The 12,325-nt window shown below is 42.9% G+C and overlaps 1 protein-coding gene across 3 annotated transcripts in view; it reads right to left on the bottom strand.

Annotated features, from left to right (window-relative positions):
- Window positions 1–12,325, bottom strand: part of NLK (nemo like kinase) — a 35,542-nt gene that overhangs the window by 19,930 nt on the left and 3,287 nt on the right. The window lies entirely within an intron of this gene.

The following is a 12,325-nucleotide window of genomic DNA, read 5'->3' as shown; positions in this document are numbered from 1 at the left end:
TGGGTGAAGGTGTTCACAGACAAAAGTAAAAACTTCTTACACTTTTAGACATCTAGGACATATAAAAATATACTCCACCTGCTAAATATTTTCTTCATGTTTTGGTAAGTAAAGGAGGTTTTGCATGCAGGAATTTACATGTGAACAACAATTTGTGTTTGTTGGAAAGGCACTGAACAGAAATAAGTTACTTAACAAGATTACACAAAAAGACAATTAACTGACTACCAATGTGCATTCTCAGCATTTCATTACGTTTTCTCAACATTCTCCATGGAATACTGTAAAGTAATCAAGAAATACCCAAAGGCACTTCAAAAAACCTGTAAGTTACTCCAAATAGGCAAGACTTTCTAACACATATCCTCAGGAGCTGGTCTTTTTAGTGGTGTGGGATCTGTTCAGGGAAAGAGCTGACTGAATGCAAGCTAACAGATTTCATCAGAACTTTCACATGAGCCTGAAGAAAACATCCAGATTTCATTTCCCCTAGCAGGTATTTTATGGGAAAGGGTTAAGCGACTTCAAAGGTGTGCTTCATTCCCTCCTGCTAAATGCAGACCTCTCCAGAGCTCCTTTTCCAACCATCGATGTCCTAAAAAAGCCTTTTAACGTTGGTTCTAATCACACCCTCCAGCATGTGTGCCATTATCACTTATTCTTTACAAATCAGAGCTAAAAGCAAAACTGATTACTGCAAGAAATCTGTCTCCTTGAACAAAAAGTGATTCAGAGTATCTTACTTAAAAGAAAGGAGTGAAAATTAAAGGGATACTGTTATGGTTAATATCTTTAAAAATGTTTAATTTGTCTTCCTTCATGGAAGCTTAAAATTGAAACTGCTTTCCAGATCAAATTTATCTCCCTATTTACACAAAATTTTCTGACTTTGCTTCCGACCTTTTTATTCACTTCTCAACTGCCTCTATGAAGCACAGCTACAACAAATTACTACACTACACATGACATTTATTATACATTTTTAATTCTTTTTTTCAGCCAATGGCATAGCTCTGCAAGGTCTGTGATGTTCACAAATAAATAAGATGCCCATAAAGACATAAAGCTCCATGTATTTTTACAGCTCTTTCTTCTTTATTTTTAAAGCTGATACCACTATTACATGCACATTCCTGCCCCAATTCACTGACCTCTATTCCCATTCCCACCAGCCAACCAAGAAAAGCCCAGATGAGGAACCTTCTTCTCCGCGTCCAACAAGCCTCCAGGCCTTGGCACGGTTCCTGGAGTATTTCTGCACCTCCAGAGCAAAGCAGGTTAATAAGGTCCCTGCTCATACCCCCACTGACAGCTCACTTCCTGCAATAACCACCCCAGCACCTCTGCCTCACCAGAGCTCTCCTCTGAGCGCCCCATCCTCCGGACACACACAGAGCACAGGCACAGAGCTGTCACTGCACTCCTCTGTGCAGTCACACATCCTCTGGACACACACAGGACACAGGCACAGAGCTGTGGCTGCTCTCCTCTGTGCAGTCACACATCCTCTGGACACACACAGGACACAGAGAGCTGTCACTGCACTCCTCCTGGACATGCACAGGACACAGCCACAGAGCTGTGGCTGCTCTCCTCTGAGCACCCCATCCTCCGGACACGCACAGGACACAGCCACAGAGCTGTCACTGCTCTCCTCTGCTCCTCCTCGCTCAGTGCAGTCACAGTCATCCCTGGGAAGCAGCTCAGCACCTCATCCCAGTCAATACCTCAACACTTCCTGCTCCAGGGGGAATCTGTCCTAACCCAGCCGTTCCTTTTTTCACCACAATCATGTGTGGCTGTTTCCTCAAACAGGAGAAAATCAGGAGAGGATTCAAACCGAAGTGTACAATAAATATTTGAAATTCAGTACTTCAAAGTAATTACACTGCAGAGTTCCCTGCTTCCACCAAGGGAGATATTTCTATCTGTTGGTTAAGGATTTCGCCTCAGGACTTTGATGTATTTGTATACAAATACACAAATAAATATGTATAAATATACGAGGCTGAGGGTACCTTTTAATTTTATGAATTACTGCTATTTATATTCATCTCCCCAAATTCTGTAGTGATGATAAATCCATGAACATTCACCAAGGTTTTTAGCTGGAAGAGCCAAATCTTATTTACTGACCTTTCAAGTTTCAACTTACTCCACCCGTTCCTTATTCAAAGGAATTCTGTATTGTACAATAATACAGAACACAACTGAAACCCAGAATGCTTTCTAGTTGACACTTTTTCTTCCATTCTCTTTACTAGAAATTACTTTAGATAACAGTATTTTATTTGTCTTGCACAGGCATGGATATCAGGATCACTAAACTTTAAAATACTACTTAAAATGCACCTGTAAGATGCTGTAATTCCCAACCCTGCCCAACAGCCAAAGCGAACACTGAGCAGAGATGTCTCAATTGCGGAACGAAGGAGAGCTGAGAGCCAGAGGAGCAGCACACCTGACACAGCTCTGCACGGCAGCTTCTCCCAGAGCCCAGGATCCTCCTTTAGCCCATCTGACAGTGCTGGGGAAAGCCCAGCCACACTCACAGCTCTGCCCTCGTAGCTGTACACCAGGCACTGCACACCAGCTTTTCTAAGGCTTCCCCTGCACATCTTACTCATGTAAATTATTGCAATTTTCTTCTGTGTAAAGATTTCTATGTGCCCAACCCTGCCCAGTCATTCCTTCTCTGAATTACTGTGGGAACAGAAGGGACATGTCAAAACATAAGTGTGGAATAAATAAATTCATAACCTCTACAGTCCAAAAGTCCAGAAGATGTCTCATCTGAGATATTTTTGGAACATTAAAGATGTGCTCTATATTTTAGTACATGTTAAGAAAGATTTAAGAAAGACCCACAGCCTTGAAAAAAAGAAGGGAAAAAAAGAGTAAAAATCAGGCTTCTATTTTTTGCCAGGGCGTTTAAAGACACATCAGTCTCCCATTACCATGGACCAGTGAAGTGAATGATCCTCTGTCACATACCATCAAGTCTCATGGTGCTGTAAAAATTCCACCTATTTCCTTGACAGTCTCAATTACATTGGAGCCATAACCACTCCTTTTCAATAGGTTCAAAAGGCAATTTCAGAAATGTGGAGACATTGGAGCGACACACTAAAGTGGAGAGGTGAACAGCACCTCTGAGTGAACAGCCTGCTGAGAGTGGGACGAGACTGCTCAAAATTCCTTCGTGTCTGCAACAGCAGAACATGCAACTGATGAATTTCTGTGAGAGGTCGTTTGGTTACTATTCAAATGTCTGGAATACTGTAAAATTTGCACAATGTGAATTTTCAGGTAAGCCAGCCAACCCTGTTTGTGTCTTGATGCCAGGACCAGGTGACCTGTACCAGGTGCTGGAGGCAGCACAGCTCCAGTAATCCTCAGCCTTTTCCCCCTTCTAAAACTCACCCACAAAATGTCATCTTACAGAACTGTTTAAAATATTACAAGATCTTCAAGGAAAGTGTGTCTCTCCCTCTTCCCACCAGAAGAAAACCAGCCTGAATTGTTATAAACCAAATTAACTGACATGCTACAATGCAGTTGGTTTGGTTTTACATTTCCATCCACAGAAATGCCAAGGTCTGACCTGCAGGACTCCCTTTTGACCACCTCATTTCACAGCTGTATTTAGCTACAACTGATTTCCATGAACTGACAAGAAAATCCTAATATATGTTTCTCTGTTCTGAGTCTGTCAAAAACCTTGTGGTAACAGATGGAATCACTACCATGGGTGCAATTCCAGGGGAATGAAATTAATGACTCTAAAATACTTCAAGCCCAAAGTTTAAACAACAGTTTAAGATGAAATAAAATTATTATAGAATAATTCCCTTTACTGGGTCATATGGTAAGTGACAAAATCTCCTCAGGAACAACTGTGGGAGTGATGATATATACATTTAATATTCAAATTACCAAACACCTGTCAGTTCTCAATGTTTTAGATGAGGTTTCACATGAGTAAACAGTAGCTTAAAATGATAAGGTGACATGCCCAAGACAGAGATCAGAAAAAAAGCCACAAGTAGGTCAAAGCTGGTCCTGATTCTGTCAACATTCACCTACTTTTCCTCAACTGCTTCAGAAAACAATAAGCAATCCAAACCTAAAGAACATAAATGCTTTGTTTCTTCAGCAGGGGCAGAATGGAAGCTGCAGCTCAGCTTACAGGCTTGGGTGAGGATGTGAATGCCCTGCTGGCAAAAGCACAGTGGAAGTCCTTAATCCTGACTTTTCAAGTGCAATCAATGAGCAAATATGCTCAGAAAAGCACTTTGATACCTTGAGGTATCTATAATAATTGAAAAAACAAATTAAATGTACTTTCTACTTAATAATTAAAATCTGCTTAGGTAGAACTCTTACTGTCTTCAATTAAATCAAGTGATCCATGGTAAAACAGATTTCTTAAAAGACATTTTTGCCTCTCAGTGCGGCTGTAGGACATTCTCTCTTAGAACAGCAGTGCACAAAGACTGGCAGAATGCAGGAGCTGGGCTGGCCTTGCTTTAGTCACTGACACAGAAGGATTCCCCAGCACACACAGACACCCCCCTCTCCACAAACAGCTCGAATCTACAAGAAGATAAAATTCTTTCTCTGCCAAATCACAAATGGCAACTTTCAATGGCTTTTAGGTTGAAACCTGAAGAGGATTCCAGCAGGTCTGAATTCCACATCCTTTTGTTCCAGTCCATGATGTGAATATTCAGTGTTGAAGCAGCACTGGACAGAGCAATAATGATGCAGACCACTGTCCCTTTAAATTAAAAGCAATTATTATGTGGGAGCTTCTGCCCCCAACAATTTGAATTTAGACATAAGAATAAAGTAGATGCTAGTCATTACTCACTGCCATTTCACTTTTAAAGCTAGGTATTTTTATACAAGCCTTGGTTGGTTCTTGGTTTGGTAGTTGGGGTTTTTTTCATTTCCATATGCTGAGCTACAGGAAAACAAAAAGCACTAAAAAGCACTGGTCTTTACCTGTAAATCATGCTAACAGCAACTCAGAGAACAATGACTTAGAAAGACATGTGTCCTTGACAAAACCATTGGCAGATCTTCATTTCTGGGTCCATTCCTGTCTGTTCTGATAGCCCCGTGCAATTGAGATAGGAACCATGACTTGAAAAATGCCAGTTAATCCGGAGACTCCCCACTTTTGTTCAAAAACAGAACTGGTATCTCAATTCCCCTTGTGTTGTTTTAACTGCCTCTATTCTGTTTTTGTTAAATGAGCTGAGAGCAGGTCTGAGCTGTGCCCATGGTGCTGGGACACCCCGCACACAGCCCACGAGTGACCTTGGGCACTCTGCTCTGTGCACCTTCCTGTGAGGAACAGCACGGCTCCCGTGACCTGTTTGAGCCACAGCCCTTCTGCCAGCCTGAGCAACAACAAAACTGTAATTCTGCTTCATCATCATACCCAGGAGCTACAAATCAACATCAAGGAGGCCTGGTCTCGAGGACTTCAAATGCATCGGGAAGAACACAGGGGAGTCAGAAAGCGCTGAGAGGCTCAGGAAATTCTTTTCTTCATTTTACCAAAACGCTAGCCTAGGAATTGATAAAATTAAGAAAGACGGATGGCAAGCGGCCCAGAAATAACACTGCCTTCTCTTCCTTGTCCCAAAAAGAAATGCCCCTTCCAAAGCCATGCTCTGACAGAGCTGAGCAGAACTTACAGAAACATCCGAAGAGAAGTTATACTGCAAGATGAGAACAGCCTTTAAACAATGCTTTTGTCCTGTCACTATGCAATCTCTAAAGCTCTAATTGAGGGCTTTCAAATAGTCTCACATGGGCTGCCAAGGGCCTTTAAAAACGAAGGCAGGAGGAAGCCAAACCGGCCCCCAGTTAAACGGCAGAGACACACTTGTGCTCAGAAGGCAGTGACCTGCAGCTCTGCTCCAGACAGGAGTGCCCTACATCAATCAAGGGGCTCAAAATGGACTGGGAGAGAACTTTTTCTGTATTTCCTGTACCATGCCTTAACCCATTAAGAACCAAAAGAGCTAAGGCTGAAGAGAATGGTTTCCAGAGAAACCCAGTCCCCTGGCCCCAGAGCATGTGGCAGGCCCCCCTCCCTCACCCACACCAGCGCCAGCACACACCTCAGAGCTGTGCACAGGAAGGACACTGCTCCTTGCTGAAAGCTGCCACTGCCTGTATGGAGCAAATGTTGCTATTCACAGACAAATAATCTTCAATAGTTACATGAATTTCTATTAGGTAAAACAATAAAGTGCATTACCTGCGATGGCCAACTCCACACACACTGCCAAAGGAGATGGCAGAGCCAGTACCTCTTCAGAAAAAAACAATATCAACTAGCTTAAACCCTGAATAACTGCTTGGTCACCAGCTCAATACCATCCCAACTTCACTGGTCCCATTAAGCAAAGGCTCTACCCTGACACCACTCAGGCTGCAAAACTAAGAAAACCCTGAGAGCACCGCCTGGTGGTGCCCGGACAATGGAGACAAACTGCCAGGAACCAGCAACAGACTGAGGATTAGCACCACCCCAAAAGGACAAGGAAACTCAAACACCAGTTTCTCTGGTAAGCTTTTTTTTTTTTTTTTTTTTTTTTTTGCAACTATTAAAATGTATTTTCTTATAAAAGAGACTGGGGTAAAGAAAATGCTCCTCTAAAGTCCAAGGATTACTACAGTTCCAAGTATATTCCACTTTCCCACAAAATTTCCTGTAAGAGTTCTTGAACAGAATACTCTGAGAAACCTTTTCTTTTTTCAAATTACACCTAAGTACCATCATATCATGTTCTAAGAAAATTAAAGAAATAAGAGAATATGTATTCCACAAAATGATTCTGCTATAACCAATCTGTGTGTTATATCCAATAGCATAAAAATTCCACTCATACACAAATGCTTCCAAGCCTTTATAGAAAAACATCACATCAGGAAATTAAAGAATGATACTACCAGGACACATTGATTCTGCCACAGCCCTCAAGATTAAAGCTCAAATTCTTACTAAGCACTTTTAAAGACTGTACATGGCCATGTTCCAGAGCTGTAGCCATGGAAGTTGTTTCATATCAAGGCTGGTATAAGTCTGCCTTCATTTATCCATCACAATTACATAAGAGAAGATGATGCAGCTTTAAACACTGAAATGAAGTCCAGATTATTCTGGTAGGTTCAGTGTATTGTTTTGGTGCATTTTGAGCAGCATTTTGACCCCTGGCTGTCCTCTCCTGCAGCTTTCTGTCCCCTCTCAGGGCTCTACCCACTGGCACACCCCGGCCTGACCAGCACCACACGCACTCCCTTCACACACCTGAGCTCACCTGAACACCACTGGCATTTTCCCAGAATTACTGAAACACCCCCAGGCAATTTGGAGCAAAATTAGGGAACTGTGAACCTGGAAAACTGAGCTGACAATTTCACTGATCGAGGCTCTCAGCAGACTTACAATACAAAACTGAACCCCACAAGTATCAGCACCTCAGTGATTTCAAGGCAAGGTGGGGATTTCCCCAAAGGAGACCCAGTTCTGTGATCCACATGCTGGAACCACAAGAGTTCACACAGTTTGCTCCCACAGGCTGCAGCCCATCCATGTGTCCACAGGACACACCAAGGAAGGCCACGTGTTCCTATAGAGGAGATGACTTTGCTCTTTGCCAGGTTCCTCCTACAATGCACTAAGGATGGAGCTCCAGTGATTTCCACAGGGAAACATTATTTATGTTGTACAACTTACCCCTCATCCCCAAACATTACTGCTTTCATTTACGCATGCTGTTGATAAGCTGCACCTCATACCAAGTACCACAATGGCAGAAAAGAAGAAAAATGGGCAGAAGTGATGAAAAAGAACACAGTGGGGGAAATAAAAATTAAAGATAATATATTACCTATGTTATTTAAAAAATCCTTACTGCTACAATAACATTAGCTTTTATAATCCCTCTCAGATAAGTAATGGCTATGGTTTGTACCACCTGTAGCTACCATCCATTCACTGCCCATCCCATCCACGCTTTCTCTGTTACTGCTGATTACAAATACTATCATCAATAAATAAAGCATTGACCCCAGAGGTCTCTATCCTTTCCATACATGTTTGTACTGCCTGCCATCTGCCACTTTGATTTAAGCATCTCCCACCTTTACAAAGCAAGTGCAATAGTTACTCACATCACCAATGAACCAAATCTTACAGCATCTACTGAGAGATTTTCTAGCACTTAAAACTCTGTGGATTTTTAACGTGCCTTTAAAAACATCACCAATTACATTAATGAACACAAATTCCATTTAAGCAAACTCGACACACCTTTGAGCCAGCTTTTCTCATACGAACAGCTGCACGTTACCTACTCCAGACCGGGAGGCAGAACTTTCCAGAGGATTAAAGATACATGAGACCCAGATACAACCATTACAAGTCATCAAAAAACACTTCAAACATGTCCCAAAGGCTTCCTCCACTTTACCTGCCCAAAGCTATTCTTTCTATCCCATTGTTCCCTGAGAAATGAAGCAGACCAGGCACACCCAGCAGCCTCCCCCTAGACCCTTCTATGGCCTTTATCTCCTGCTCTGGGGGACCCACACTTTGGGCTGCACCCTCACACTTCACCCCCTCAAAACAGCAATAGCTCCGTTTGGATTAGGGAATTCAACAACAATTAAATCTCTGAAAAAGAGATGAAAGAGTCAGGGGGAGAGAAGAAAAGAACATCTGAAATATGTCTTCTGGAAAATCAATATTGGGCTGCAGATCCAGTCACAAGTTGAAACATTTGCAGAATTCAGAAGGAAAAAGAAAACAGACTGAATACTACCAGAATCTAACTGGATTATCAGCATCCAGTCCTGTGTGGATACAAACAACATCAAGGTCTGCAGGTGCTGCAAAGCAACTTGCATTTCAAGTGACCTGTGAAACGCTGACCTTGGCATAATTTACAGTGAACTAATTTATCCCAAATGGTCCTCTCCCAACTTTGAGGAAAAAAAATGTTATTCACATTCCTTCTTTCTTGCATCATGTTACAAGACAATAATGAACAATCTCGTATATTGCTTGGATAGAATTTCACCTAATCCCAACGTCTAATTTGAATGCAAGGAGTTATTATATCCATTTCATTTAATTCACTCCATTTGGGAAACAGTAATTTAAATGTTAACAGAAATTTTCTTTTCAGGAAATTTGAAAAAAAGCCCCAACCACTCAAACTCATAAAGCTTTGCAGAATTTCCCATATAGAAAAACCTGAATAAGGTCAGTGTTCTACTACATTTCTTCACAAATAGGGTCAGAATCCAATTTAGATAAAGCAATCCTATAAAAAATCCTGACAGAGGGATCCAAGATCATCACCTGCAGTTCCTTCCATTGTGATGGTGAATGTGAAACCCATCCCCACTCTACTCTGTGCCCATCACTAGTGCTGCCTCCTTTGCCTTAGGCATCCTCCTGGTTCCCTCCAATAACTGGATAAAAATGACTCGGCCTCTCTCATGAAATCATTGTCTATCTGCATCAGGCGCCCCAGACAACAGCAAAACTCACTCAAGTAGAACACAAAGAGTGGAAAACTGCCGTGGTTTAAGCCTGGCCCCACAGAGCTGGGGGAGGCAAACACCCAGCAGCCCTTCTCCTCCTTGCCCTGCTCTGTGCCCTCGATGCCAGGGGCTGGGACACCCCAGGACTGAGCCCCTCCTGTCCCCACCCCTCCTGCACCCCCAGCCCTCTCCTTGTGGGGTGGGTGAGGAGCAGAACAGCCTCAGCACTGCCCAGCAGGAACAACAAAGTCACTTTAGACTGACACAAAATGTCACATTACATAGTTTAAAGCACTGTCCACCTAACTGTTGATTATCAGGGAATATTTCCCGGTGGTCAAGTACTGTCTTCTGCTAGCAGGTGAGGTTTGAGGGACTGGAAAAAGATGATACAGACAGCTTTAACTTCAGAGAAAACCTCTCTCACCAAAAGTCCTAATGAATTTCATAAAATACATGTATATAGTTCAGCTTTTGCTGAAGTTTTCTTGCTTACCAGCCTAGGCATCATTAATAGTATTAAATATGCCAAACATTATTGTGGTTCTCAGCAATATCAGATACAGAAGGGGAACGTCTCCTGCCACTTTTATAACTTTTCTGAACCCATAAGGCCTTTTTTTCCTTAATATACATTCCAGCAATTTTGTCCCAAACACATTATCTCCACTGCATCCTTGCTCAGCAGGACACATTCCTTTAAAGGAACAGGAGATTATCAGTTTATCCTGGAAACGTCTTTCCTGCTGCTGTGCTTAGTATCAGTGCTGGGATAAAACCCTCTTAAAATAGTTCCAGGGTCCAGGCAACAATCCACCGTATGCAATATTCCTTTGGGTTTTATGAAGCAATGACTGGTGTTTTCAGGCCTTTGCAGGCCAGGAATAACAGCAGATTAAGGCTAAATTATTTCTGCCCCTGAAGCTACGGCAGCACGATGTCCTGTCTCAACACCAACAGCCAAACTGTTCAGAGCACTGAACTGTCATATGACCTCCTGAATAAAAAGGATTAGAAGCAAGTACATTAACCTACACACACAATTTCAAATGGGGTAAATCAGGAATGTAAAAAAATATTAATTCAAATACTTTCTTCTATTGTCACTTGTAACAGCTTTTCCACAGAAATGCATCTTAACACGGACTTGACATTACTAAGAGAGATTGCTTGGTTCCACAGTCTTTGATGAACAACAATAACTTTTCAAAATTAAGAAACACAAGTAAGTAGAATTCCCCCACACCTTACATTCCTATCCCACTGGAGTGGATCTATCCCAGCCAACAGGACATTTCCACACTTCAGCAGCAGCGTTACCACCTTGAACCAGCAACAAGAATCATCATTCCCTATTTCCCTGCTGCAGCTGCCTCTTCATGGGTCCAGGAATCCCCTGTGGAAACAGCACCAGCACCTCTTGCAGAGGGACTGAGGCTTCACCCCTCATTTCAAACCTATCAGCCTTGGCAGGTTCAATCGATACATTTTTTTATTATCATTATTTTTTTAGGAATCCCACCAGATGGCAGCAGCATGTCTCCCCAGCAAAACTGGGAGCACTTCTCCAAAGGACAGCTCCTTATCCTTGGAACAGACACAAGACTTTCAAAACTCAGCCCTACCCAGTCTGAACCACAGGGCACAGAGCTTGCTGCTGACATTAAAATCTGGGTTTTTTCAACACTTCAGAAACATGAGAGCAGGGAACACGAGAGCAGGGAACACTCCAAGAGCAAATCGCTCTGGTTTTGGCAAATGAGGAACATGATTGGGTTTGTGACAATTCACCAGAGCGTGGGGAAACAAACCTGCAGGACCTGGGGACAGTCCCTGCAGATCTGCCCCCGCTTCAGCAACACCCTCCCCACCCCAGGTCAGCAGGCAGAGCAGATGCTGTGCCAGGGACAGCTGATTTCCACAGGAGTGGTGCCCACTGAGCGAGGACACGGCCTGTGTGCACAGACACCAGCAGCACCCGCCCGCAGGGGTTAATAATCAAAATGCTGAAGCACGAGGCTTTGGCTCTTCACGAGTGAAAAACTCCAGCAGCCCATTAGCTACCCCGAAACATCACCGAGTACCAGACAAATGAACTAATGACAAATGCTAATTCAACTGCCAAGAGAAAATCTCTCTCGGTGAGGTAACGGGAAGTGCAACACCACACGCTGATCGCTTGTCTGATGCACTGAACTGAGCTGTGGGTCAGCTGTACCTCCCAAACAAAGCAGTGACACGTCAGAGTAGAAGATTAAAGACTTCTGCAAATACTCCCAACTGTCGATGGAATAACATCCATTTCCCTCAGAAGCACTGACAGAAACTTTTCAGCTACCTATTAGAACTAATAATGCTCAGACAAGACACTGAGAACAACAGAATCTTCCTTCCAAAGTCACTCAGGCTTTTGAATCCCGTGTCACACTTGAACCCAAGTGCACATCGCTCATGTCCAAGTCGCCTCAAACCATAAATACTCAAGTCAGTGTTTACTTATCTCACATAACTAAAATTCAATTACCTGGGCATTCTTCCACATTTTGAATGAAGCTAAAATTCAGTTTAATTATTCCTTACAGACTCCTAAATTGAGCCTGCAGTCACCAGCAGAAGTTAATATGAAATGCCAATAGCCGAGCAGTGACCACTGAGTTCAAACACACATGAGCAAAGAGGAACTCAGTGCCACCAATGACATCCCCAGCCAGCGCAGCCCTAGCTCTGCCGGAGGGATCCCAGCTTCTGCTTT

The sequence above is a fragment of the Prinia subflava genome, chromosome 8 (genome assembly GCF_021018805.1).
Source record: "Prinia subflava isolate CZ2003 ecotype Zambia chromosome 8, Cam_Psub_1.2, whole genome shotgun sequence".
NCBI classification, from domain to species: domain Eukaryota; kingdom Metazoa; phylum Chordata; class Aves; order Passeriformes; family Cisticolidae; genus Prinia; species Prinia subflava.
This window is presented reverse-complemented; position numbering and strand designations above follow the sequence as displayed.